This window comes from Typopeltis vanoorti, chromosome 17, assembly GCF_054136105.1.
Source record: "Typopeltis vanoorti isolate ZY-2024b chromosome 17, IOZ_Tvanoo_1.0, whole genome shotgun sequence".
NCBI classification, from domain to species: domain Eukaryota; kingdom Metazoa; phylum Arthropoda; class Arachnida; order Uropygi; family Thelyphonidae; genus Typopeltis; species Typopeltis vanoorti.
The window spans coordinates 30,595,249-30,622,058 of record NC_143565.1 but is presented as its reverse complement, the minus strand read 5'-3'; the positions used below and the strand labels follow the sequence as shown (position 1 = coordinate 30,622,058).

General features: G+C 36.3%; 1 protein-coding gene across 2 annotated transcripts in view; it reads left to right on the top strand.

Annotated features, from left to right (window-relative positions):
• LOC150097262 (membrane protein BRI3) overlaps positions 1 to 26,810 on the top strand; it is a 53,553-nt gene that overhangs the window by 8,165 nt on the left and 18,578 nt on the right. The window contains exon 1 of one of the 2 annotated variants that reach the window (XM_090407230.1): positions 10,226 to 10,484. The exons of the other annotated variant lie outside the window; for it this stretch is intronic. The gene's annotated coding sequence lies outside the window, so the exon portion shown is untranslated. Of the gene's footprint in view, positions 1 to 10,225; positions 10,485 to 26,810 lie in introns of those variants that run through there. 2 annotated transcript variants of the gene reach the window in all.

Below are 26,810 nucleotides of genomic sequence, written 5' to 3'. Positions count from 1 at the left end.
TAGACATATTACTTACTATTATAATAATGGAATTAGCTCACGTAAAATATTTTAAAAATATATTTTACGTGAGTTAATTCCGTTATTATAATAGCAAGTAATTCAAATCACCATCTTCAGAGCATAAAAAATGCGTTACAGTTTACAAGTGACAGTGAGCAAGTGAAACAATTCAAATCTTTCTGGATTCTGTGGTGATGAAGTTGTGAAGAGGATCCAGAGACAGGTGACAAAGATTGTAGCAGGTCTGTGGAATGCTCCTTATGAGAATAGATTGACAGTCTGTATGCTACCAAAATCAGCTGATAAACGAAAAAGAGGAGATATGATTTATTAAAGGAGTTTTATAAGATTGATACTGAAGGCATTTTTCAGTACATGGCAAGAAGGAAGAGAACAAGGGGGCGGGGGTCACTAGTGAAAGTTGTGTAACAGTGTGGTTAGCAAGGGTGTTAGGACTAGGTTTTTTGCCTGGAGGGTGTTGAATGCTGGTGGGTGCTTCATCAGTGAATGAGTTTAAGAAAAGTGATTAGTTATTGTGTGAATGATGGCTAGTGTATGAATAAATGGATCTCCATGATAAATCTTCTGACTCCATGGAGATACGCGTATAATATGTTCAGTAGATCTTCATAGTGCAAATCAGGCATACTTTCTTAATTAATTTGTCTGTCATATCATCCCTTTTCTTTCTCTGTATTAAATGCAGGTTAAATTCTCCCAATCTATCTTCATAGTGGACATTCCATATCCGTAGTATGTCCTTTTACTTACTTTGAATTTACTTCGTGCTGTTCTCATTTTTCCATAATGTTCATTAAGAAATCCAGGATGTGGCCATAGGCTTTATACAGAGGGATTACCATTCCCTGTCTGTCAGCATCCTTTTTACAACAAAGTAATTATCACCTTTGCACTATAATTAAATTTAGGTACTTTGCACTATAGGTAAAAATTATTACTATTACTATTATTACGGGCAACTCCAGGGAGTCATTAGACTCATCGAGGGAGGCCCCAAATCATATTCATCACAACTATTCGACATTCATACAGTATCTATCATACCTCGCCTTAAACTCATTCACTGTCACAGCATCCACCACAGACTCAGGGAGCGCATTCCACTCATTCACTACTCTAAAAGTAAAGAACCCAGCTCTAACACCTTTACTAGCCACACTTTTTCCCAGTTTCCATGGATGTCCCCTAGTCCTCCCACAACCAGCCCTGTTCTCAAAAATATCTTCTGAATTAATTTTATAGAAACCCTTCAGTAATTTGAATGTCTCAATCATATCTCCCCTCCTCTGCCTATCAACCAATTTTTGCAACCCACAAATCCTCAACCTGTTCTCATACGGTTCATTCCACAGACCTGCTATCATCTTGGTTACTCGCCTCTGGATCCTCTCCACCTCCTCCCCATCAAGAAGAAACCTAGGTGACCAAATCTGAGCACAGTAGTCGAGATGGGGTCTTATCAAGGCTCGATACAGAGGAACAATAACCTGCTTGTCTCTGCTTGTCAACGTATTCTTCAGCAACCAAGTGATTTGATGAGCTGATTTGGCCACTTTTGCAATGTGTCCCCTAAATTTCAATTCCTTATCCACCAACACTCCTAAATCTCGTGCCTCATCAATTTCCTGGAGCACGGTTTCACCAATGCAGTAAACTGCCACCAATCTTTTCACCCCAAAATGCATAACCTTACATTTTGCATTATAATATAAATTATAATGTACATTATATTATATTATAATTATTATAATATAAAAATTACATTATAATATAAAAAATCATATTATAATATATAATTATTTATTTATTTTTTTGCAATTTAAAAATGTGATACTCCACATAGTTATGTATCCACACACTATCAGTTAAAGCAGGTTATTATTTGACTGCTCATTTCCTTCAATTATAATACAGTGCCTTTTGAAAAGGCAGTCATGTTTATTGCTGTATTAAACATTTTGGTATGTTATTCTGTAGTATACTAAATTCATGGCAAAGTAAATAAAGAAATAAAAATTTGTCTTTGAAGACACTGACTCTGTTGTGTACTGCAGTCATCATTCTTCAATATCTTTGCATTTATTGAAGGGCAAAATTTAAGTTTACTACAGCTATCACTTCCATTCCTGCTGAATGTTACTGGATATTTTTGAGTTTTATATTATGTTCACACTAAGTTGATATCTTTTGTAGTTGTTAAATGCATTAAATAGCCAACACAGTTGTGTTATCTATCAGCATTAAATGATTACTCAGCTGCAGTGAGTAATGATAAGAATGAGATAACTGAAGAAAGCTGAGTATATAGCATTTAGTTCTTTATGAAAGTAATTTTTCTAGTTATCAAGCTACATTATGTTCACATACATATTAATATATATTTTTATTGGATTTTAATCGATTCATTGTAATAAACGTTTGATATTGCACAGTGATTTATTTTTACATATGTGTGTAATATTACACTCATAGATAGACTGAAAGTTGCTCATTGCAAATTCACATGCAATAATATAGATAATAAATATGGAAAATCAAAGCAAGTTTGTACTGTAATTGAAACTTACTTTCTACATTTCTTTATATGAAATATCAGCTAATGTAATTTCTTTGAAGTTTCTGAAACTTTAAAGAACTCATTGTTTATTGCTTGAAGGAAGTAGAAGAAGAAGAAAAAGCATTTGCCAAACTGAACAAAATTTGGATGTTCAGTAAACTCTTACAGCTGAATTTTTCTTGTAGAAAGTTGCATCCATAATTATTTATATTGTATTAACCCTTTATGGTGTTGGTTTGCAGATCAGGCATACTTTCTTCATTAATTTGTCTGTCATATCATCACTTTTCTTTCTCTGTATTAAACTGCAGGTTAAATTCTCCCAGTCTATCTTCATAGTGAACATTCCATATCCCTAGTATGTCACGGGGGGAGTTAATTACCTTATTTTCAGATGATAAGATGCATCGAACTATAAGATGCACCCCAAATTTATGAGAATTTGTAGAAAAAATAATATATTATTATATAAAACTATTCATAAACCTTAAATTTCATTTATTATTACCATAACTTGTACCAGCAGCATTCGGTTCGTCTTCACTCGTCTCGTTACTGTCACTTTCGTATTATTGTCTGACCTGTTGTTAATACTTCCTTTGAAAACAAAGTCATCTTCATTACCATCCATCCTGTTACTTCTGCCACATTTTTTAAAAGACTTAATAATCGTCTTGTCCGTTCAAAACCACATACGCTCGCCCTAACTACTCTTGACGGCGGTAAAGTTTTTGTATGTAAATCAGGAATTCCCACATATGCAGGCAAAACGTGTTTCGCTCACATCGAAAAAGTGGGAATCCGAGACTTACCTGGTATCACCTACCTTCGGACCATAAGATGCACTTCAATTCTGTCAATTTCTCTACATAAAAAGGTGTCTTATGGTCCGAAAAATACGGTAAGCTGCGGATGTTTTGCTCTATTTCAAATTAGCATTCTCAGAACATGAAAAATGCTTGACATAAGAGATGTGCTACAATCGAATCATTGGGAAAACAAATCAAAAATGGATTGGATAAAAAGAATGCCCTACATGCCACATAGGGCTGGATTTAAAGTTATCTATAGTCAGGGGACTGAAAGTAGGCTTAAAAGGATGGTTTCAAATTTTTCATTACTTAATACCACTCATACTTGTTAAGGTTTGAGGTAGTGCTTTGTTACTGATGCTATCTCTGGAAATAGTCTCCAAGTCTCACTTTTAAAGGTATCTGTACAAAGGATGTCAGATGTATGGTCTGCTTCCTAACTTGTCATAAATGGTGGTGGTGCATGCATTTCTTATTTACTTCAAGACAGATATTAACAGATATGGACTTCCTGTCCATATTAGGCCATGTTGCAGGCATAAGGTGTCATACGCTCTAGATATATCAAAGAATGGAGTTTTTCCTTAGAAGAATGGATAAGAGCTGGAAGTTTGAATTGAACTTGACATATGTTAAATGCTGATATATCGATTCTAAAAACTGACAAATTATTACTGTAGATGCATTCAAATCATATCATGAAGACCCTGAACCACTCGCATGCTTCCTTGCAACACCCATAGCCAGGGATGAACCAGAGTTCTACCTCCACCCTTCGTAAGCTGCACTTGCATGTGTTTGTACTGAAAGATCTTCTTATGATTCTATTATCTCTTCTTCATCTTTTCCTCACATGCACAATTCCATAGACCAATTATCATTTTTAGTCTCACCACTGAATCTATACAACTATTTCATTGGAATTCAGGTGGCCATATCTGCACATAGTATCCGATCTCCTCCAATGTTAGTACACACCAGCATTTCCCAAACTTTTTTTGTCATGGAACATTTATATTCTTATGGACGTAACACTTATATTCTCTGCACCACTAGCACTGTGTAAATGTGCAAGAAGGCTACTTTTGAAACATTCATCCATCTAAACTATGTGTAATATTGGTTCGTTTCACCTTCTCTTTTTCTCTCTCAAGCTGTATAGTCCAGATTAAATCGTATATGAATGGCATATTAAATCATTGCTACTTTTTCATAGATGCAGGGCCGTCACCAGATTAGATCATGCCCAGAGGCAAACAATTAAATATCGCTCCTGATGGATTACAAGACAAAAATATAAGAAAATCTCCAATTGCTGTTTTGTTTTTATTACAAGAGTAAATTAAATTTAATTATGTAATTAAAACAATTACATAAAATAATAATTAAATGTTTGCTCTATGAATATCTGAATATCACATAATAAAACTGTTTATAAGCTCTTCTAAATTTAAATTATAAGCTATGTCCGCCTCAATCAATATAGTTGCTAGACCAACTGATCTTTCTTGGGTCATTGCTGTTCGCAAATAATTTTTAATCTGTTTGGAAAAACTTCTTTCTGCACTTGCTATGCTAATAGGAATTGTTAGCATAGCGACAGAGCCTACCGCAATATGGCTGAACGAGCACCCTTATGTAATTAAAACAATTACATAAGGGTATGTAATTGTTTTAATTACATAAGAGTGCCATGAGGCAGGCTGCCTCTATGCTACACCGTCGATGGTACTGCATAGATGTCATTACCTCTATGCAAAGTCTGCTAAAATAGTGTTCCGTGGTCTCTTTATTATTAATCTATGCCATTATAGTAATAAACAACAACAAAAAAAATGATTAAGAATTATGATACAAAAGTATTGTGTGCTAAAATATGCAAAATTAATTTTTTTATTTATTAATTAGTTTTTCATGGCACACTTTTTCACATTTCATGAAACACAGTTTGGGTAATGCTGGTATAGACAGTCATATACCGTCATATGCTGGTATAGATAGTCATAGGACCCTTGCAATATCCAGGAATTGTATTATTGTACTATTTAGGACTAAACCTCGGAAGTTTAAAATGCTGATAGAATTGATGTTTTGGCATCACAATGTGGGGAGCATGCTTAACTTCTCTGAAGTCAGGTTGGTTTGCAACAGCTGAATCCATTGTCTACACCTTCACAAAACCCTCAGAAAGAAACTACTTAGAAGTGAACTAACATGGGCAGGGGTTGAGGTGTGGTCTGCACATTTCTGAGAAGAAAGACAAAAGGTCAAGACTCAGTCATGTACTAGCACATCTTAGTGGTAGATGCTTATTAGAAGTTTGAAGATGCTAAAAGCCATGTTTGGATGCCAAAGCAGAGATTTGGTTTACTTTTTTCCTGTTTCTTCCGGTATGCAGTATAAGTGTTCTCCAAGTTATGTTGGACATCTTGAAAGACCAGTATTTCTCTTTTTGGGGATTTAGAACTTTAAAACTGTTATTTTACAGATTCAGTTGTTAGATCATATACAGGAATGAACATAGTCATAATACTTTAGGAGGCTTGCACATTAGCTAGCAAATGAGCTTGCTGTTGCTATTCTACCAGATATGTCTGGATGGTGACCAAGTAGTGGTATTTGAGGAACACTGATGTGGTCATAATCTGCAGAGAAGCTGGATGAAATTCTCCATCTGTATTGCTTAGTAAAGACCCCTTTACAGTATATTTTATGTTCCTCCCAATTTCAGCTCCCCTTAAACAACAACCATGCAAAGCCAGAGGAATAGGCAAATAAAGGCAAATCTCCTAAAGCCTTCCAGATTCATTTCACAAATATACATGATCTTAGTCCCAATCTATCATCAATGCATCAAATCTGCAAAACCTTTTCTTAATGAGCTCAAATTTCAGCTTTTTCAATCACTGTAAAAATTGAATAATGTGTGCTTTCTTAAGCAGTATTCAGTTTTTTGTAAAAACTGAATACTAGTTTTAGTCCTATTCCCCTCCCTCTTCCATGATTACGTAGTTCTTAAAACGTTTAAGATAGTAATATTTACAAGGGTGGTCTGAAAAGTTCTCGGTCTAACAATGAAACAAAAAACAAATTTATAATTTCAAAATTATTTTTATTTTTCAACATAATCTCCCTTAAGACTAATACATTTATTCCAGCAATGCTCCATCGCCATTATCCCGTCCCTGTAGTGGTTCTCAGTAAGATCTGCAAAATACCCCTCTACAGCTGCAATCACCTCTTGATTCGAAGAAAAATGTTGAGCAGCGAGGAAGAGTTTTAGTTTTGGGAAGAGATAGAAGTCAGAGCGAGCCAAATCTGGGGAATAGGGTGGATGTTTCAACAATTCATAGTGCAGATCCCTTGATTTTCCTATTGCCAAAACACCTTTGTGGGCAGGTGCATTGTCCTGATGAAAGATGATTTTTTTTCTTCTGCAAACCGGGTCTTTTCTCACAAATTTTTTCATCTAGTCTGGTTAAAAGATCGAAATAATATTTCAGTTGTTGTTTTACCCTTTTCAAGATAATCAATAAACAAAATGCCTTTAGCATCCCAAAACACTGATGCCATGACCTTTCCTGCTGATGGAACCGACTTTGTCTTCATAGGCACTAAACAACTGGCTTCTGTCCACTGTTTTGACTGCTGTTTGGATTCTGGTGTGTACTGGTGAATCCAAGTCTCATCCATAGTAATAAATCGATGCACAAAATCAGTTTTATTCTTGTTGTTAAAACACTCCAAGCACTTTCAGTGTTTTTCATGCGAGTGCATTTTTGATCTGCTGTGAGCAAGCGTGACGCCCATCTTGTGCAAAGCTTTTTCATTTGCAATTCTTCATGCAAAATATGTCCCACATGTTCTTTTGAATGCCTGTAGTCTCAATTTCACGCACTTTGACTCGCCGGTCATCCAATACCATATTGTGCACTTGATCAATGATTTCTAGTGTTGTTACACTTTTTGGACGTCCTTCACATGGATTATCTTCAAGGCTGGTACAGCCTCGTTTAAACTCAGCAGCCCGTTTCTTAATTGTCAGAAATGAAAGAGAAGAGTACCCATGAACTTTTATGAACTTCGAATGAATTTCTTTTGGCGTTAAATCTCCTTTTACAAAGAATTTTATAACTGCACAATATCAATTTTATCCATTTCAAGGGATACAGACAACACTTTTGCTTCAGACAGCTGTAGAAAACAAACTACTTGAAAGAATGACTTGCAATTTTACATGGATGCTTATTATAGATGTACCAACTTAGAAAAAAAAAATCTTGCCAATGGTGTTGCCATCTATGGTCAAGGCCAAGAACTTTTCAGACCACCCTCTTAGTTGCTGAATCACAACTTGTTACCTAAAACATATAATCTGTCAACCGTATGTGCTCCATGAAGAACAAAATACTGTGATTAGTCACAAGCACTATTAACTTGAAAATTTCTTGAAAATACTTTTTCATATATGCTTTGTCAATAATCAGTTTTGAAATTTGTAATGTAAAAGTCTGTAAATAAATTGCTGCATGCTTATGTGTATGACCACTCTGGGTATCTTTAGTATAGCTCTTTGTTATATCTGGTCACTCTGCACTGTGCAAATGACAAATTTTTCATTTTTCGATGTTAAGTCATACCAGGAACTGAAAGGAATGTACATAATCTTGCCATAAATACTGTTTCAACTTCTGCACACCTCCCATGCTGCCCACAGAATTGCATGAGCCTGGTTCCGTTAGTGGTGCTGTGTGAGTTAACATGCAGTGGGGAGAGTGAGAACCGTGTAGCTATGGTTGGAATGCAGCCACCTGTTATTTTCAACACTCTAAAAACACTCGGAATCAATAGGATGTTTGTATAACAGACTATTAACCATTCAGTAGGTGTATCTGACTGCCAAAGAACAGATCAGCCATGGTACATTAGGATGCAACAGCTTGAGGGACTTTCAGGATTACACCTCTGGCATAATCCTGCAGGAATGCAAAAAGTGATGTTGTGAGAGAGAGAACGCTTCACAGAGAATGATGTCACGTGTGCTGTCTGATGATCTTTGGAATAAGAGCCTGTTGTTGTTCTACTGGACATTTCCTAACACCACAACTTATGTGGCAGAGGATGATAAAATTAAAGGCACTTTTCTACAGTGCATGAACAACAGATACAGTGATTCTATTCACAGATCAGAAGATTTTTGTCATTGAAGAGTCATTTAACTTTCAAAACGATTGTGTACCTGAAAGGGTTGCACAGTATGCAGAATAGCACCCAGGATTCAGGGATCATTGCCTGCATCAGTAATGATTTGGTGTGTGTGGGGGGGGTAGTGATGTATCAGGATATCCAATTGCATTTCTGTGAGAAAGGGGTAAAAACCTCTGTTAAAGTGTATCAAGACAGCATGCTTGAATCTGTGGCATGGCCCCTGAACAACTTGTTTTGTGATAGGCAGTGGACCTTCTAACAGGACTCAGCCCCTGCACACAAGTTGAGGACCACACAATAGTGATTAGAGGCGAATGTGGCTGACTACATGACTATCTGATTAGCCATTTGGAAGTCCCTATCTGAGTCTGTCTGTTTGACTTCAAATTGTAGTCAGAGCTTGAGAGAGTAGTCTGCAAAAAATGACACCCCAGCATTGCCAGCCTGAAGGTGGATTTGAAACAAGCAGTGACTGCGTTTCCATTGGATATTGTGCGGGAAGGAAAAAGGATAACATTTTGAACATTATGTGGTGTATATGTGCTGAATGCTGTAAATGATTTGCCGATAGATTTTATGCATTGTTCAAGTTGTAACTGTATTTATGGCTAGACTAGGTATTTACACACCTACAAAACATATCAACATGACCAATAGGAGTATCATTGCTTTAACAAAAGAATTCTCCTGTTACAACTGACAAAAAAAATTCCTATTTTTAACATTATCAAGGAATTGATGGTAAATTAAAAAAAAAAAATCATAAAAGCTGCTTTCTTGTTATAAGTCCTTTATATATTGTGTGTGTGTGTGAGAGAGAGAGAGAGTGCTCCAGCCTGAGTGGTTAGCATATCCGCTCTCCAGCCAAGAAACTGTGGGTTCGAATCCTGCATAGGCATGGATGTTTGCAATTGTCATCCACCTTCATACATTCATTCTCCCAAGTATAGATACACTCTCCCAATATGGAGAGTGTATCTATATATATATATATTTGTCAGTTGTGTGTGTGTGTGTGTGTGTGTGTGTGTGTGTGTGTGTGTGTGTGTGTGTGTGTGTGTATATATATATATAAACAAACAAACAACAATACTAAGTAGTTAAGTCTCAGCTCTGGCAAAGTACCGAAAGAGTGAAAGGAGTGCAAAGTAATTCTTTTGCATGGAAGAAAAGTTTAGTCTGTGGCAGCAAATTATAGACCAATTTGCTGCCACAGACTAAACTTTTCTTCTATATACTCTGAGGCACAGCTTTGTGAAGGGTCAGTCGTGTCTTATTAATCTACTAACTTTTCATAATAGTGACAGGTGAGTTGGATAAAGGGAATGGTTATACAATGATACTGCTGGATTTTGCAAAGCATTTGACAGGATACCACATGGAATACTGTTAGGTAAACTGCAACAAATGGTGATATGGATAAAAGGGTGACTGATGAACAGACACCAAAAAAAAAAAATATATGGGGCACAGTGGCAAATTCTCTATGCTTGCTGTGCAAGCTCATTAATTGAGAAAGAATGTATTATTTATTTGTTAATAAATGCATGCATTTATGAGTATTCCATTTAGGCTTTTATTTTTGTAGATAGAAGACGCCTTAAGCTTGCGCGGCAATAATTGAGCTTTGCGTCGTGTATCGAAGGCCGATGCTTGCTCTGTTGTAGAGCTTGCAGGTACTTGCAGCAGCAGCACTGTGATTTCATGCACGTGCATTGCCATTTCACGTCGTCTCACTCTGTTGCTTAAACCACAGGCCGTATGCAGTCAACATAGCTCTAGCCAGTGAGCTTCAGCAGCCTTTACAAGTGTGCGTGTTGCTTGGGAAAATTAAGTTACAACCAACTTTTTATGATGATGTTATTGACTAGTTCATGAAGAAGGTAGGGTAGAATTTGTATTCAAGTAGCTAAATTGAAAAATATAGAATATCATTATAAAGTAAATGTTGTATTTGTATGATTAAATGTACATAAATTTCTAAATATATAATTTTAAATGGTCAGTACAGGTAACCTTTGTATAACACGGTCTACAAATTGTAGTAACCCTTGTTCAATGCGGTACTTATACAACGCTGTTTTGACAAAAACACAGGCTAAAAATTGTAGTAACCCTTTATCTTTTCATATATTTTTCACTGCGCAACTTAAAAATCAAATTTTATCTTCGTTAAATTTGTGTCTGGCCGTATCACACAGGTAGTTATAAGTAGCGAATTTATATTAGGGGAAACACCCTTTAGCACGCATGTACATCAATTGTATACCATATAAAGTATTAATTGTTGAAAATTGTCTTCGTTTTCTGCCAGGAAAGCACATTAAAAATCATTAGTGTGTTATCTCAAGCTGAGCACTTTATTTTCTGGTGAGTTACATACGTAATTAATATGTAATGCTTTTTTATGTAAAAAATTATTTTTATAGTAATGGCCACAAATTGCATTGAAAGGGAAAAAATGAATATCGAAAAGAAAATTTGTCTGGAAGAAAATTTCTCTCGGAGAAAAAAAATTAAAATCGTGGATCATTTGAAAAATGGAGAAAAACCGGTTGTTGTAAGGACTTTGAATTTAAATGAATCAACAATTCAAACAATCAAACACAATAAACATAAAATCCGAGAAAGTGTTTATTGCTGGGTCAATGGTAAGTGCAAAGCTTGTTGCTCGTGTATGCAATTTTCTAAGAGAAAAATGAAGAAATCTTTAATGAATTGGAAAGAAGATGCACTCAAAAGAAAATTCCTTTGGATGGAAATCTTATTAAAAAAACCCTCAAAGTTTATAAACAATTATAATGCAGACCAGGTGTTCAATTGGAGTGGATCCAGGTTATATTGGAAAAAAATGCCAAAACGCGAAAGATCAGCTCCTGGATTCAAAATTTCCAAAGACAGGATTGCTCTACTGTTTTGTAGTAATACATCAGGTGATTACATGACAAAACTAATGTTTATTAACCGATCCTCAAATCCTCGTGCTATGAAAGATTAAAATATGCACTTATTTTTATTCATATTTCTATCATATACGAGAGAGATAAACCAAGGGGTCCGACAGGGATGTCCCCTTTCAGCAACTCTTTTTAATATCTATTTAAATGGAATAAAAATTTATATCAAGGAATCCTACAGTGAATTTAAACACTTTCCTTTTTGCCGACGACCAAATAATAATTACAAATTCTGAAAATAACTTACAGAAAGCTATTTTAGATCTAAATGAGATAGCCAGAGATTATGGTATGATAATATCAACAGAAAAATCAAAAACTATGGCCTTTAAAGGACAAGATCCAGCAAGAACTAAAATAGTAATAGATAACAAGATCTTAGAACAGGTGAATTCATTTAACTACCTAGGATGTATGATCACATATGAAAATGAAAAAGATATAAACATGAAAATTGCAAAATATTTAAAAATAGCAGGTGTAATTAACTCTATATTTAAACCAAGCCTAGTTCAAAAACAAACCAGACTAAAAGTATACAATACATTAGCCCTACCAGTCTTAATGTATGGAAGCGAAATCTGGACAATAAAACAAAAAGACAAACAAAGATTAATAACAGCAGAAATGAAGTTTATGAGAAAAACTGCAAAGTATACCCTATTTGATCACAAAAGAAATGAATAAATTATGAAAGAATTAAACCAAGAACCAGTAATAGAAAAAATTAAAAAACATAAATGGATGGAACACGTTCAAAGAATGAAAACAGAAAGATTACCAAAACAAGCCTTAAAGTACAAGCCACTAGGAAAAAGAAAACCAGGATGTCCTCTTAAACGATTCAACGATGACTTTTAAGGCCAGAACAGGCCATGCTAGGCCTAAATCCTTGATATACGCATGATGATGACTTATTTTTATTTTGCCTAAAACATTTATGCATTACATGCAATGAGGCTTAATTACAATTTGTAATTTTCATAATTTTATACTATGTATTTGTGTCATAGTTTGTTTTCTTAACTCACATGAATTACCTAAATTAAATAAAAATATTTTTTTGTTGAATATGTCGTTTATGTAATTAAAAAAAAAAAAACGATTTCGGAACATAACCATACTTTCTGTATGTGATCTGAGTCTCTCATAATGCGATTTATATAACTCGGCATTTCTATGGAACCTAACATCCGCATTATACGAGGGTTACCTGTAATTCATTATTCCAGTAATCGGATTTCAATCGCACTTTTCACTCCCCGAATGATAACAAGAGCAAGTGTGAATTTCACGACCAGCATTCACCCCTGATGGGGCAGCACAATCCAGAAAAAGGTAGTTAACCAGTGGTGTGATGCAGGGCTCTGCTTGGACCACTGCTGTTTAATTTGTACATAAATGATATAGGAAATCATTTGAAGAGAGATATTCAGTTGTTTGCTGATGATACAAAGTTTCATTGGTAATAGTTAATCAAGGTGATGTAGAGAGCTTGCAGGATGATTTAAATAGGCTGACAGTATAGCCAAAACATATTGGATGTCAGTTTAATGTGAAGTGTAAAGTTATGCATTTTTGGGATACAAAGATTACAAGCTATGTACAACATCGAGGGAACTGTACTCCAGGAAATTGATGAATCCAGATTTTTGGGTTAGTAGTAGATAAGAGTGTTGAATACTGTTGCTTATTTAAGACTGGTATTCTTGTATTATCTTTTCTACAGAGCATCAAGTTTATCCAAAGTAAGAACATTGACAGTTGCAAGGAACTTGGTAGACACCAAGGAGAATTAGAAGAGACTGTTTAGCTTTTGAAGATGGAAACCATGCTGATAATTTGTTCATAGGAAGAAATATTTCTTAAGAATTCTGGAAATAGGCTCTGAGATGCCAAAAATGTATGGGATTGAAACTCGATGTTTCCATGTTATTTGAGCTAGGATTATAGGAATTAAAAAGCTGTTGAATGGTCCTTTCTGAGAAGCCACTGAGTTTCATATATTGTTTGATGATTTTAAAGAGTTCCTGTTATAATAATAGCTTAGGTGCAGAACAAATAGTATGAACACATTGCAATAAAGTTTTTTATAATATCAGTAATCTGTAATGGATGGTGAGCTGATTGCTGTTGAATGTAGCATCCTTTGAAAGTTTGCTTTAGATAAACAATAATTAATTCACCTGATGGTGAGTGGAGAAGTAGAATATCTAAAAAAGACAGTTTTTGTCTTTTCTGTTTCCATAGTAAATTTAATTCGTGGATGCAGATTGCTTATATTGGGGGGGGGGGTAATTTATCTTCATTATAGGGCCTGATAGCAAAAACATCATGTATACCGTATTTACTCAAATATAACTTGAATTTTTCCTCCAAAATCAAAGCTAAAAAATTGTGGTGTGAGATATAAGCAGGGATTTTTGGAAACTAAAGTTTTCAGGAAAAAAAACTGAAAATGGGTATGACCAAGCATCTCCTATTCGCTATCGCTACTTTTGGGTTCGAGAGCGGTTTCCTTGTGTGCATCGTCCTAGTCATCTACCCAAATAGCATCATCTTCTTTCCCATTATTTCAAGCAAAAATTACCAGTAATTTACAAGACTTGAGATACGTAATGAACAATCCTTCATGAATGACTAATGAGAAATGAAAGCAGAGCACAAAACAGACAGCAATGGCAGGCCAGTAGAGATAGAGCAGCTATGAAGACATGCATATGTGCAGTATTAACAAAAGATTGTGTGATCCAACCAGGACCGGCCTTCTCTATAAAGGGGCCCGGGTGCAAGAAACCTTTTGGGGCCCTAAAATATTTTTCAAAGGTAAAAATTAAAGGATTCTTAATAAACGTATTGTAAAACCTCTTACCTGCAAATGATTTTGGCACAGGAAAACAAAGCAAAACAAAAAAACACATTCGAAATATAATACGTTTCTGCAAATGTGTACTGACTGTGCCCACTTGATTGTGGGGCCCGGGTGCCTTGCACCCACTGCACCCCTGAGATGGCCAGCCCTGGATCCAATGACAAAGGCAAGCCAACAATTGTTGAGTTGAAATGTTAATTCTCTTCAACCAAATTCAACAATATATGAAACTGCCATAACAACATTCACTAATATATTTCTTAGTTTTAACATGTTCACAATGGGGGTGGTGTTTTGCCCGTTTATCATTCTGATGGAACTTCTCATTACCATTTGTGTACCACTTCCTGCGGGGGCAGGCTGAACTCACACAAAGTTTCAACCCTTCAGTTGAATTTTATTGTTGCTAGTTTGCATGCCATTTCTGCCTTTTTCAATTTGGAGTTGAATTTTATTTGAAGTTAGTTAGCCTTTATGATCTATCTTAATGACATCAAAATTTCAAAGGCAATCAAACACTTATTTCATGTAATTGAAAAATTGGACAATATTTTTTAGTTAGATACCGTGTTTGCCGGTTCAACATGTGGTTTTGCTTGAGTCTATACAGCATAGTTTCTGTGGGAGGGAACATGTGATTCATTAGTTAGTGCCGTTGTCTCTAATTGCACTATTTGTTGAGAAATATATTACACAGACTGCAAACGTCTCTGTACCTTATTCATTGATACAATAAAACTACTTGTTTTTCTTGCATCTGCAGTATAGTGGCTGTTGGGGAGGACGTGTTGTTTACTGCTGGGAGCGAGTTACTGTCACCCATCGTGTGCGAGGTACATGCAAAACTTCATTTTTTTGTAAAGTAAAATCAGGGGTGCAAGTTTATATTCTAGTAAATATGGTATGACGAATCCAAAATGAAGGATGAGGGTGTCTGGATGAGAAAAAAATGTCTTCTAAATGTTCGAAACAAAAGTTAGCAAGTGTGGGAGAGAGTGGACTTCTGATTGTAGCTCCTTCAACTTGACTGTTGAAGTGCATAACAACATCGAATAATTTCACTGTATCCTGTGAAAATGCTTCTGAGAGTAGGTGTAGTGTATCCTTGAGGAATATTTGTGGAGAGAGATTCTCTAACAAAGCTAACCATTATATTAGTGTGTTATAGGGAAGCATTTTTCACTTTATCTAGAAAACTGATTTTTTTTAATGAATTGAGCAGGACTTGCCAATCTGAGCTTTCAATAGGTGTGCTGAAATTTTGACTATTTGGTAAGTAGGTGAATCTGTGCAGTCGACAGTTGGACAAAGAGGAATGTCTTTATGTATCTTAGGTAAACCATAGAACCTAGGGGTTCTATCAAAATAAGTTAAACTTTATCTATGGTGTCTCCATTAAAGGTTACAACTTCATCTAGTAAAGAGTTCAGTTTTCTGGGTTGTACCAATTATTATGGAATCGATCAACGTACCAAGAATTGGAATCCAATTCTTGGTACGTTGATCGATCCCATAATAAAAGAGCAATTTTTCTTTTATAATTGGCAGAATCCATAATAACTAGTGTTCCCATGGTCAGACTTAGTAAAAATGAGATGACTGTGTCTTAAAAATTGTAGCACTTTCATTTCAGCTAAAGAGATGCTTATAGGTGGAAGGTTGGATTTCAGTAGGACAGATGAAATTGTCACAGAATGGAATAGATACAGACCACAGCATCCTATGGTCCAAAATACACTTACTTTATCAATGTCAGTATAAATTTGAATGCTTGTTTAAAGTAAGCACTGAAGCCTTACTTCACCATTCGAAATTAATCAGAATGACTGGCTCTCTCCATTTAAGATATGTGAAAGTCTTATTTTATTTACACATTAATTTTAAAAAAATAGGTAATGAATAATTAATATTGCAATATTTCATCAGTTATACCATTGTGTTTTATGTATAACATCATGCGGTGCTTACTTTTTCAAATCAATCCATTGTTCACGTTCTACTTTGTAATTAACTATTGTCACCACTGATGATGGCAATGTATTCAGGCTGAAATATGTGGTCTTAAATAAATAGTATTACTTATTCCTTGTGTTTTTCATCTTAATTTTAAGAAACTTCTCATGGCACAAGTATCTCTTAAACAACAATAAAATAGTTCCATTTACATAAAGGAGGATCCAAGATTATAGCAAATTGTAGAATGATCACTATCAGAGGAGTGTTGTGGTTAAGGTACTGAAAAAAAGTTAAAGGTAGAATTCAGGAATGGGTGGAACTATAATACTCTGTGAAGGACAGACATCTTGATTTTGTGGCTAGTAAGATCTGTCTTAGTAATTTACTCAATGTCAATTGAGTTGAATAACAGAAATGACTATACCATCCTACTGCTTGACTTTGCGAAAGATATGACTGGATATGGTGATATAGATAAGAGGATAACTAAAAATTCACATGTATACTACAGTATTTAAATTTTAAATAACATGTAGATATTTTCTCTTAAGATACTTAAAACGAAATATCTACATATTATTAAAATTTAATTACTGTGGTATACGTGTGAATTTTTAATTAAGAGCAACTCACTAGGAAAACTTCAATTGAAACAGGGTAAGCTACGTGTCAGAATCTCATTTTTAAAAGAGTGCAGATGCGATAAACTCGCACGTTCACTAATCTAAAGGAGTTATAAAATCACCAGGTGCTCATAAAATTTATCAAAAAGCTAGCCATTCCTTGCTGCTTAATCAGTTACGAGTTTCAAAACATGAATTGGCAATAAATATTATAAAAATAACAGAATTGGAAGCTGATCTGTCAAATATGTTAAATCAAGACCTGCTACAATTGATTATTAATATTTAAAAATATGCGGGCATTGTCCAATATGTTAAATCAAGACCTGCTACAATTGGTTATTAATATTTCGAAAAAATGCAGGTATTAAAGCATTTGAAACAAGCAACATAAATCTCCATAAAAAATACCTAACGTTGTTAGAATGATCTAAAAAAACTGTAACCAAATGGGTTGTAAATTATTTGGCCATCCATTAATGGAAGATGAACTGAATGTATTAGCACAAGGTCATAAATTTGCAATCTCACCTAAATGTATTTCTTATCTAGATTTTATACACAAAATTGAAAGGAATACCAGCCATCTGTCTAATATTGAAGCCAATAGACTACATTTCGAAATAGCCAAAGTAATCTGTGATGCCAATCTTCAGACTTGAATATTCCGCTATCAGAATTAAAATCCCTGAACTCCTTAAATTTAAATAAAAACATAGTTATCACCAAAGCCAATAAGGGTAATACCACTGTTGTCTTAGATAACAATTCATACGAACTGAAAATGAATCTGTTACTTCGAGATCACAACACATACTCCCAGCTAGATTATGATTCTACCAAAAGACAGCTCAAGAAACTCAAGTTACTGGATGAAACCATCAAAAGACTCAGAACATAGCATGCTAGGCCTCCTAGAATATATGGTTCACCTAAATTACACAAAAACAACTGCCCACTTAGACCTATTGTGGATTTTATAAGCAATCCCACTTATAAATATCAAGATTTTTGTCTAACCTTCTTCATCCTCTCATAGGCACTCAGCTTCATCAGTTAAAAATTCCACAGAATTTCATACAAAAATAAGACGTTCAACTGTTCAAAACAGACATGCTAATAAGCTTCGACATTGTCTCTCTCTTCACTAATATTCACAAGGAGACAGTAGAATTATTAACTCAGAAATTTCCATCTGATATATTGTGGAATTATTCAGATTTGCTATCACATCTGGATACTTCACATTATTATTATTTGACACCTCCAGGGAGTTCCAGACTCATCGAGAGAGGGCACCCACTCTACAACTCTTTGCCTCTACCGCTCAATCCACCAACCACAGTGAACCACATCATCTACACCTACGTTATCTACTGCCCACAACCGAAACTAGCATTTTCACAGTCAATCACAAACATCTATGCCCACTGCGGGATTCGAACCCGGAACCTTTTGGCTGGAGAGCGGATACGCTAACCACTCGGCCAACCAGGCTGGTTTGGAAAGATAAAATTTATAAACAAGAGGGAGGAACAGCAATGGGCTCTCCCTTATCACCTAACTTAGCCAACCTTTTTCTGGAATACCCAGAAGATAGAATTTTCGCTCTTAAACCAAAAACATGGCTACAATATATTGATCACGTCTTTGCAGTCTGGAGTCACCCTGAACAAGAACTATACTCATTTCTAGGTAAGATCAACAACCTTCATCCTCACATCAAATTCACACTAAAAAAAGAATCATCACAAGGTATCTCCTTACTTGATATACACATTCAACGAAAACAAGATGGTTCCATTTCCAGTTCTATCATAAACCAACTTTTCAGGTCGTTACATATACAATTCATCGGCTCACCATCCATCTCAAAAATATGGCATCATAAAATCTTTGGTATCCAGAGCACACATTTCGTTCCTCTGAAGAATCTTTAAAACAAGAATTGGAAATTATTAAAGATACAGCCTTGTCCACCAGATCCACTATTTGATAACTTATCCAGAAGACAAATTCTCACTTATGATGCTACCTAGCATATATGAAGTTCCATGTTCTTGTAAGATGTCTTACTATAGATAGACAGGAAGATCTCTAAGTAAATGCATCTCTGAACATCAAGACCACATCCATCTTATCCAACTGCACAAATCTGGCCTTGCACAGTAGAGTTGAAAACCCTAACCATAGGATTCAATAGAAAAACACCAAGCTGCTACATAGATCCTTATATAAACATGAGCAAATGTTTATATAAAAGTGCTGAAGCCTTACATCACAGACCCAATCTGAACTATGACTGTCTTACAATTCCAAAAGTCTGGGGAATTATTATCCTCAATTGTATAAAATAAATTTATCAGATATATTTTAATTTAATTCTAATTACAGCCGAATTTTTTTTTAAGTCCTCAAACATGCTGCTGTATGCATAGATTCCAATGTAAGCATGCGAACACTAATTCCTTTGAATGTAATTCCTAGTATTGTTTGTAATAACTGTACTGATGATGTCTTAAGATACTTAAGGCTAAATATCTACATATTATTAAAATTTAATTAATGTGGTATTGTATGCCCATACTTCATAGAACCGAGCTTGGCAACGTGCCAAGAATAGTCAGTTCATGTTGAAGAGGAGAAAGAAATAAAGGATGCATTTAGTCACCAGCATGCGAAATCACGTGCTTTATACGTAAATTTTCCAACTGTTGTAGAAGCAAAATAGTTACCACTTTAAGAACTGAAATTTTCATAAAAGAAAAGCTAATTTTCTGACATATAATAATAAACACTCATCCCGCGAAACACATTGATTACCCTAATATCTGAATGGATTCTTCTGGCATGTGTCGAAGGGTTTTGCATCTGTGGGTTTTGCATTTGCTTTGCATCAAACGTGTGAATTTTTAATTATGAATACTCCACAGGTTTCACTGTATAATGGATGAGAGGATGGCTGATGAGCAGCCATTAAAAAATAGTATATAGTGGAATAAAATCTGAGAGAAGCAGAAGAATAGTGGTGTGCCACATGACTCTGGACTATTGCTGTTCAATATTAGCATTAATAATACAGGGAATAATTTTACATGGATTTTCCAGTTGTTTGCATTGATGTGGGGATGTTGCAGGTTGATTTAAATAGACTAACAGTATGTCAAAAGGATAATTGTTGTAAGTTTAATGTGGCAAAGTATAAGGACACTTTGGGAACTGATGAGGCTAGGGATTTAGAGATGACGGTGGACTGACAGTTTAAGTTTGCAGAGCATATTGCAGATATGGATAAAATAACCTCAAAGGCTCACTTGAATGTTGAACACACATGTTGAGTAGAATTGAAAAGCAGAGAGAGTAACTCTTTATAAGGCTCTAATATGATCACCTCTGGACATGCTGTAGATGCATAGATTTGGTTGCCTAGATTTCTGGGACCATTAGAGAGGATCTGGAGGAGAATAACCAAACTGGTCTGGAGTGAGCACAGACTGAGGCTTACTAAGTTTAGTGCATGTGGAAAAGTAGAGAGATGATAGAAAACATTTGTTTCTAAATGGTTTTATATAGTAGATGCTAGAAACTAGTTGATAGGCGAAAAAGGGGAGATATGATTGAGACATTCAAATTATTATTATTATTATTATTATTAAACAAGACCTCATGGAGTCAAAGACTCATCTAGGAGGTCCTTTTATCTCACACACATCTCATCATACCGGGTCTTAAACACATTCAAACTCCTTGCAGACACCACACTCTCAGGCAAGGCATTCCAATCATTCACAACTCTGCACGAAAAAAACCTGCCTCTCACTCCCCTACTCACACCCTCTTTATACAGTTTCCAGGCATGACCTCTGGTTCTCCCCTGATCTCCCACTATTCTCTGTAGAACTTCTCCACCATTGATCCTATAACAACCCCTTACCAACTTGTAGGTCTCTATCATATCTCCCCTCTTCCTTCTCTCCACTAGACTCTGCAAATTACATCTTTTCAATCTTTCCTCATACTCGACATTCCAGAGGTCAGAAACTATCTTAGTCAGTCGCCTTTGGACCCTTTCCAACATCTCTTCATCCTTCTGAAAACCAGGTGACCAAATCTGGGCACAATAGTCCATGTGTGGCCTAATCAAAGCCTTATACAATGGAACAAGAATCTCCCTACTTCTACACGTCAGTGTCCTCCTCATCATTCCCAGAAGTCTTTGTGTTGTCTTCACAATTTTGGCGATGTGTCCCCTAAATTTTAGATCCTTATCCACCATCACTCCCAGATCCCTTATTTCCTCTACTTCCAACAATATATTCTTACCAAACATAAATTCTGCATCCCATCTTTGTTTTCCAAATTTTAAAACCTTACATTTTGCAACATTGAACTCACATCCCCATTTGCTTGCCCAATCACTCAATTTATTCAAGTCTTCTTGCAAGACCACAACATCTTCACTACTCTTTATGGTTCGTCCCAACTTTGCATCATCTGCAAACAACTGAATATCTCCATCCAAATCTTTGCCAATATCATTAATATACAAGTTAAATAGTAATGGCCCTAAAACAGATCCCTGAGGCACTCCACTAGTGACTTTCCTTTTCCTGGATATTGCACCCCCATACACAACTTGTTGATACCTATCAGATAGCCAGTCTCCAATCCAATGCACTAATCTAATATCCAACCCCATCTGCTCTAGTTTGACTGTCAACTTATCATGAGGTACTCTATCAAAAGCTTTTGCAAAATCCAAATATATTGCTGTGTATCCTTCTCCTCTGTCCAAGGAAGCAGTCACTTTATTGTAATAAGTAAGTAGATTACTAAAACACGACCTCCCTTTAGCAAATCCATGCTGTCCATCAAAGATTATACCATTGTTGTCAACCCAACTCTGGATCCTAGTTCTCACAAGCTTCTCCAACAACTTAACCACAACACCTGACACACAGATAGGCCTATAGTTTGATGCTTGAGTTCGATCACCTCCTTTATGAAGTGGCACAATCTTGCCCTCCTTCCACTCTTTAGGGATTTGACCAAGTGCAAGACTCGTATTAAAAAAATATGTCAAGGCAGGTGTCAACTCTCTGGCACATTCCTTCAGAATACGCGGTGATATATTATCAAGTCCCACAGCCTTATTTACATCTAGTTTACTCAACTCCCCAAACACCTCTTCCTCACTTACAGTCAGTCTCTCCTCCCCATCATCAACTGCTCTTAATCTCTCCATGAAGTCACATTCACAAGATTGAAAGATCTTTATGAACTGTTCATTAAGTATCTCCACCACACATTCTGCAACAGCTGTCTTTATACCATTTCCTCCAATCAATGTCATCCTTCCATAATCATTCTTTCTTTTGCTGGCTACATATCGAAAGAACTCCCTAGGATTCTTTTTAGCTTCATTAGCTAACTGCTGTTCATACCTCTCTTTAGCTACTCTCACCAACCAAGTCACTCTCCTTGCCTGGTCTTTGTAGAACTCATGAAATTGGTTACTTCCACTTCTCTTATGCTGCCTCCACAATGCCCTTTTTCTCTGTATTGCATGCTTAATCTCTTTATTCATCCATCTCACACCTAACTTATTTAACCTTCTCACCCGTGGTATACATTTAGACATTGCATCCACTAAATATTTTTTGAAAATCCTCCAAGCTGCATTGATCTCTTTTCCAGCTAAATCCTCATTCCATGCTACACCTGCAAGCTGTCTCCTGAGCTCTTCATAATCACCCCCCTTGTAGTTCCACATATACCCATTTTTCACTGGGGTCCTTGCACTGCTGGCAACCACCCAAGTAATCACGTCATGGTCACTTTCACCAATTGGTGGATGATTTGATACCTCATTGATAATTACATCCTCCGATGAGATGACCAAATCCAAGACCCTTAATCCTCTTGTGCCCTCTCTTACATACTGTCTGAGGTAGTTATCCCTCAAAAACTCAAGAAACTCATTTTCTTTACTTCCAGTTGCTATCTCTTCATTCCAGTCTATATTGCCATAATTAAAATCACCCATAATGATCACCCTTTTCTTATTTGCTTGGCTTATTTGACTATACATTTCACTATCACCACCATCCACATTACCAGGTCTATAACAACATCTCACCAAGTATTTGATTCTATTCACCTCTATCTCACACCATACTGCCTCAAAACCACTGGCCCCATTTCCCTCTTGCATCTCTACCTTGTATGGACATAACTCTTTCTCTATCATCAATAGCACTCCCCCTCCCTTTTTACCCCTTCTATCCTCACAAAACACATCATACCTTTCCATCTCTATTCCTGTCAGGATGTCATCCTCATCTAACCATGTCTCACTTATTCCGACAATCTCTGGGTGCACAGACGCAATTAGTGCAACCATTTCATCCGCCTTGTTTCTTATACTTCTAGCATTGGTATACAAACACAACAACTCATTTCTGGATCTACAGCTAGTTCCACTGATACCACTCACTCGATGTGATCTCTCCATGCTGGACTGGGGCCATTTCCCTTTCTGCTTCTTCATTTTAGAACCCTTTGCAATTCCATCTGTTTCCTTTTGATCCCTGATCATCCCATTACTTTCCTGCCTACACATTCTCTCACCTCCTCTTGGAGCATCCACCCTTCTCACGCTGTGTATCCCTGTCCACCCTGAGCCTCGCCGTTTCCCTGCTCCTCTTGCACACCCATTCTCTCATTTTCTATACTCATACCACTCACTTCCACATTCATTTCCACTTCTTCAATCTCTCCTGTCTTACTCTCCTGCTCTTCCACATCACTCCCCTCTCGATCTGATTCATTCTCTCTATTCACTTCTCTACCTTCCAGCAGCAGTCTCTCCAAGCGACTCACACCATAACCACTCAAATGCAGTCCATCGCTCCCATACAGCTCACTTCGTCCCTCAAACTCATTCCACACATTAACAAACTCTACTCCCATCTCCTCACACATTTCAGCCAGAATATCATTCATAATCCTTGCTCTCCGCCTCATTTCACCACAATCATACCTAGGCAGCACACTGACCACCCTTCCTGTCACACTATTCTCCTTTATCTTTCCAAGCAGTCTCCTGACATTCATTTTGACATGCTCTTTGTTCTCTCTCAAATCATTCGTACCAATTAATACAATTAACTCTTTTGCTCGTTCCTGCCTCATATTCAATGCCTCAATCACTCTACTCATTTTACCACCTGGAAAACATACCTTGTGCATTTTATCCTCTAGCACACCTTTAATAATGGAGTCGCCATACAACGCCACTCGCTCATCTTTTGTTATCTCTTTCATGCCATCATGATTTATTTTAATAGTTTTGACCTGAATTCTCTCAATTTCATTCCGCATCCATTTCATTTCTTGCTTCATCCAATCCAATTCACCTTCTGAACCTCGCGACACATTCACTCTATCATTAAATCTTTCTAACTCTCGACCCCCTCTTCTCACTTTCCCTCTCATTCATCCTTCTTTGTTTCCGTACTTTCGGTCCAACATACGTCCAACTTTCACTATCATTCTTCTCACTCTCACATATCTTTCTTTGTTTCCGTACTTTCGGACTAACATGCGTCCAACTTTCGCTATCATTCTTCTCACTTTTACTGTCATTCATCTTTCTTTGGTTCAGTACTTTCGTTCCAACATGCGTCCAACTTTCGCCATCAGTCATTCTTTTTTCGCTATCATTCATTCTTTCGATTTTTTTTACTTGCGATTTCTGCACCACGCCATTTCTACTTTCATTCGTTCTCTCAATTTCGTTTCTTTCCGCCTTACTTTCGTCACTTTTAACATCCGTTACGGTTGTCAAATCGCTCTTTTTCTTTTTTCCTGATTTTTTAACATTTTTTCGCCTGTCTTTCCCGCCATCCGTCTCTTTCAAACGTGCACTCGCGACACTATCGGTACTAGCACTTTCTGTCATCAACTTCATATTCGCATTCATCAATTCCTCGTTCAGGTCACATTTCGCACACACCCTTCTTCCATCCGCACTAAACATCCACAAATCATTTATGTAGTCGAAGGAATACATATAACAGACCTCACACTTAACGAACCGACTGAAATCCAAATTAAAATCATGGAATGACAATGCCGCCGCCATTTTTTTTTTTTTTTTTTTCTCTGCAGGTTACTAGGTCTAATATTAACGTTTTCGTATTTAGTTTAAGCAAGAAAAAAAACCCCACACTAATAATATCGGTAGCGTACAACGTTTACAGCCGCTCTTACTTAAACAATTACGCATATATACTTAATTATTCCTAGTAAAACTTATCTGAATCAGGAGCTCTTCAAAAGACGTTCGTAGCGCTTGACCCACTAGCGCCCCCCTCCCATCTCCTCACACATTTCAGCCAGAATATCATTCATAATCCTTGCTCTCCGCCTCATTTCACCACAATCATACCTAGGCAACACACTGACCACCCTTCCTGTCACACTATTCTCCTTTATCTTTCCAAGCAGTCTCCTGACATTCATTTTGACATGCTCTTTGTTCTCTCTCAAATCATTCGTACCAATTAATACAATTAACTCTTTTGCTCGTTCCTGCCTCATATTCAATGCCTCAATCACTCTACTCATTTTACCGCCTGGAAAACATACCGTGTGCATTTTATCCTCTAGCACACCTTTAATAATGGAGTCGCCATACAACGCCACTCGCTCATCTTTTGTTATCTCTTACTTAAATTGCTAAAAGGATTCTATAGGATTAATTCAGATGATATTTTTGAGATCAGGACTGGTGATGGGAGAACTAGGGGACACCCATGGAAGCTAGGCAAGAGCGTGGTTAGCAGGGGTGTTAGAGCTGGGTTCTTTACTTTTAGAGTGGTAAATGAGTGGAATAAGCTGCCAGAGTCTGTTGTGGGTGCTATGACAGTGAGCGAGTTCAAGGCAAGGTGTGATAGATACTGTGAGAATGTTGAACAGCTGTGTGAACATGATGTTTAGGGCCTCCCTCGATGAGTCTAAGGACTCCTGGAGTAGCCCATGGTAATAATAATAATAATAATAGTAGATATTGAAGGAATGTTCCAGTGCATAACAGGATAGGGGTCACACCTATAAGTTGTGTAGGTGTGGTTAACAAGGCATGGATCAGATTTTTTGCTTGGAGAGTGGGGAATGAATGGAAGAGGTTGCCAGAGTATAATAATATTCTTCTCATACTCTTCCCATGACTTTAGTTATACAACTTTCTTACTAGTTTTTTTTTTTTTTTTTTCCCTTCTCTTTTCTCTAAAAGCAGATCATGACATAGCCAAGAACTTTCATTATGATCTCTTCTTTTCTTGGAATGCTACTTCTGGAATAATTAGAAGCAGGGACATTCAGAAATTCATACAAATACAACATTTATTTTACCAATGATATTCTATCTTTTTCAATTTAGCTACTTGAATACAAATTCTACCCTATGGTTCTTCTTTATGAACTGGTCAATAACATCATCATAAAAAGTTGATTGTAACTTAATTTTCCCAAGCAACATGCACACTTGTAAAAGCTGGCTGAATTATCTAGTTTTGACTTTTGGGCACTTAGTTTGTGTTGGTGTAGGTTCAATTGCCACAGAATGGATTTTTGTGATTTTCACTGTCTTGTAGACCAGCCTCCTGCTTATATGCCTGAAGTGGTTTGAAAAAATTTCATTTATATTTTGGGAGCATGGTTTCTAACCCTTTAGCTTACAGTATTCAAACAAATGTGATATGGGTTTCCAACCTTTTATTACGTAGAGTTAACATA